Here is a 4,367-nt window from a genome sequence, read left to right on the forward strand (position 1 = left end):
CATTTCACATTCTCCCGTACAACGCGGCTGCTAGTCCTCCTTTCATGCAGAATCTTAAGGTCCTAGCTCATGTCCAAGGCACCAAAGCCAGCTAAAAAGTATATAATCGATACCTAAAACTTGAATTGTACTACTTCTTACTGGCTATTACATCAACTTAGAAGCTTCATCTGTGTTCTACTATGGTGCTTTTAGTGTCTCCGCATACCGCATCACGCGACATAGCTTTGCAGACGATAAGTACAACCGTTTCAGAGAGAAGAGCGGCCAATGTGACGATCTGGCTTTAAGTCGATTCGATAACAAATGACGAATACGGACGGATATCTCAAGTTTTTACTACATATGAACACTTTTCACATTCTCCCATCCAACGCGGCTGCTAGTCCTCCTTTCATGCAGAATCTTAAGGTCCTAGCTCATGTCCAAGGCACCAAAGCCAGCTAAAAAGTCAATAATCGATACCTAAAACTTGAATTGTACTACTTCTTACTGGCTATTACATCATCATAGAAGCTTCATCTGTGTTCTACTATGGTGCTTTTAGTGTCTCCGCATACCGCAGCACGCGACATAGCTTTGCAGACGATAAGTACAACCGTTTCAGAGAGAAGAGCGGCCAATGTGACGATCTGGCTTTAAGTCGATTCGATAACAAATGACGAAAACGGACGGATTTCTCAGGTTTTTACTACATATGAACACCTTTCACATTCTCCCGTGCAACTCGGCTGCTAGTCCTCCTTTCATGCAGAATCTTAAGGTCATAGCTCATGCCCAAGGCACCAAAGCCAGCTAAAAAGTCAATAATCCATACCTAAAACTTGAATTGTACTACTTCTTATTGTCTATTACATCAACTTAGAAGCTTCATCTGTGTTCTACTGTGTTGACTTTAGTGTCTCCGCATACCGCAGCACGCGACATAGTTTTGCAGACGATAAGTACAACCGTTTCAGAGAGAAGAGCGGCCAATGTGACGATCTGGCTTTAAGTCGATTCGATAACAAATGTCGAAAACGGACGGATTTCTCAGGTTTTTACTACATATGAACACTTTTCACATTGTCTCGTGCAACTCGGCTGCTAGTCCTCCTTTAATGCAGAATCTTAAGGTCCTAGCTCATGTACAAGGCACCAAAGCCAGCTAAAAAGTCAATAATCGATACCTAAAACTTGAATTGTACTACTTCTTACTGGCTATTACATCAACTTAGAAGCTTCATCTGTGTTCTACCATGGTGCTTTTAGTGTCTCCGCACACCGAAGTACGCGACATAGCTTTGCAGACGATAAGTACAACCGTTTCAGAGAAAAGAGGGGCCAATGTGACGATCTGGCTTTAAGTCGATTCGATAACAAATGACGAAAACGGACGGATTTCTCAGGTTTTTACTACATATGAACACTTTTCACATTCTCCCGTGCAACTCGGCTGCTAGTCCTCCTTTCATGCAGAATCTTAAGGTCCTAGCTGATGTCCAAAGCACCAAAGCCAGCTAAAAAGTCAATAATCGATACCTAAAACTTGAATTGTACTACTTCTTACTGGCTATTACATCAACTTAGATAGTTAATCTGTGTTCTACTATGGTGCTTCCTGTGTCTCCGCATACCGCAGCACGCGATCAAAGCTTTCCAGACGATAAGTACAACCGTTTCAGAGAGAAGAGCATCCAATGTGACGATCTGGCTTTAAGTCGATTCGATAACAAATGACGAAAACGGACGTATTTCTCAGTATTTTACTACATATGAACACATTTCACATTCTCCCGTACAACGCGGCTGCTAGTCCTCCTTTCATGCAGAATCTTAAGGTCCTAGCTCATGTCCAAGGCGCCAAAGCCAGCTAAAAAGTCAATAATCAGTACCTAAAACTTGAATTGTACTACTTCTTACTGGCTATTACATCAACTTAGAAGCTTCATCTGTGTTCTACTATGGTGCTTTTAGTGTATCCGCATACCGCAGCACGCGACATAGCTTTGCAGACGATAAGTACAGCCGTTTCAGAGAGAAGAGCGGCCAAGTGACGACCTGGCTTTAAGGCGATTCGATAACAAATGACGAAAACGGACGGATTTCTCAGGTTTTTACTACATATGAACACTTTTCACATTCTCCCGTGCAACTCGGCTGCTAGTCCTCCTTTCATGCAGAATCTTAAGGTCCTAGCTCGTGTCCAAGGCACCAAAGCCAGCTAAAAAGTCAATAATCAGTACCTAAAACTTGAATTGTACTACTTCTTACTGGCTATTACATCATCTTAGAAGCTTCATCTGTGTTCTACTATGGTGCTTTTAGTGTCTCCGCATACCGCAGCACGCGACAAAGCTTTCCAGACGATAAGTACAACCGTTTCAGAGAGAAGAGCGGCCAATGTGACGATCTAGCTTTAAGTCGATTCGATAACAAATGACGAAAACGGACGTATTTCTCAGGTTTTTAGTACATATGAACACATTTCATATTCTCCCGTACAACGCGGCTGCTAGTCCTCCTTTCATGCAGAATCTTAAGGTCCTAGCTCATGTCCAAGGCACCAAAGCCAGCTAAAAAGTCAATAATCGATACCTACAACTTGAATTGTACTACTTCTAACTGGCTATTACATCATCATAGAAGCTTCATCTTTGTTCTACTATGGTGCTTATAGTGTCTCCGCATACCGCAGCACGCGACAAAGCTTTCCAGACGATAGGTACAACCGTTTCAGAGAAAAGAGGGGCCAATGTGACGATCTGGCTTTAAGTCGATTCGATAACAAATGACGAAAACGGACGGATTTCTCAGGTTTTTACTACATATGAACACTTTTCACTTTGTCCCGTGCAACTCGGCTGCTAGTCCTCCTTTCATGCAGAATCTTAAGGTCCTAGCTCATGTCCAAGGCACCAAAGCCAGCTAAAAAGTCAAAAATCAGTACCTAACACTTGAATTGTACTACTTCTTACTGGCTATTACATCATCTTAGAAGCTTCATCTGTGTTCTACTATGGTGCTTTTAGTGTCTCCGCATACCGCATCACGCGACATAGCTTTGCAGGCGATAAGTATAACCGTTTCAGAGAGAAGAGCGGCCAATGTGACGATCTGGCTTTAAGTCGATTCGATAACAAATGACGAAAACGGACGGATTTCTCAGGTTTTTACTACATATGAATACTTTTCACATTCTCCCGTGCAACTCGGCTGCTAGTCCTCCTTTCATGCAGAATCTTAAGGTCCTAGCTCATGTCCAAGGCACCAAAGCAAGCTAAAAAGTCAATAATCGATACCTAAAACTTGAATTGTACTACATCTTACTGGCTATTACATCAACTTAGAAGCTTCATCTGTGTTCTACCATGGTGCGTTTAGTGTCTCCGCACACCGCAGTACGCGACATAGCTTTGCAGACGATAAGTACAACCGTTTCAGAGAAAAGAGGGGCCAATGTGACGATCTGGCTTTAAGTCGATTCGATAACAAATGACGAAAACGGACGGATTTCTCAGGTTTTTACTACATATGAACACTTTTCACATTCTCCCCTGCAACTCGGCTGCTAGTCCTCCTTTCATGCAGAATCTTAAGGTCCTAGCTCATGTCCAAGGCACCAAAGCCAGCTAAAAAGTCAATAATCGATACCTAAAACTTGAATTGTACTACTTCTTACTGGCTATTACATCATCTTAGAAGCTTCATCTGTGTTCTACTACGGTGCTTTTAGTGTCTCCGCATACCGCAGCACGCGACAAAGCTTTCCAGACGATAAGTACAACCGTTTCAGAGAGAAGAGCAGCCAATGTGACGATCTGGCTTTAAGTCGATTCGATAACAAATGACGAAAACGGACGGATTTCTCAGGTTTTTACTACATATGAACACTTTTCACATTCTCCCGTGCAACTCGGCTGCTAGTCCTCCTTTCATGCAGAATCTTAAGGTCCTAGCTCATGTCCAAGGCGCCAAAGCCAGCTAAAAAGTCAATAATCAGTACCTAAAACTTGAATTGTACTACTTCTTACTGGCTATTACATCAACTTAGAAGCTTCATCTGTGTTCTACTATGGTGCTTTTAGTGTATGCGCATACCGCAGCACGCGACATAGCTTTGCAGACGATAAGTACAGCCGTTTCAGAGAGAAGAGCGGCCAAGTGACGACCTGGCTTTAAGGCGATTCGATAACAAATGACGAAAACGGACGGATTTCTCAGGTTTTTACTACATATGAACACTTTTCACATTGTCCCGTGCAACTCGGCTGCTAGTCCTCCTTTCATGCAGAATCTTAAGGTCCTAGCTCATGTCCAAGGCACCAAAGCCAGCTAAAAAGTCAATAATCAGTACCTAAAACTTGAATTGTACTACTTCTTACTGG

This window comes from Schistocerca gregaria, unplaced genomic scaffold (genome assembly GCF_023897955.1).
Source record: "Schistocerca gregaria isolate iqSchGreg1 unplaced genomic scaffold, iqSchGreg1.2 ptg000387l, whole genome shotgun sequence".
Lineage (NCBI taxonomy): Eukaryota > Metazoa > Arthropoda > Insecta > Orthoptera > Acrididae > Schistocerca > Schistocerca gregaria.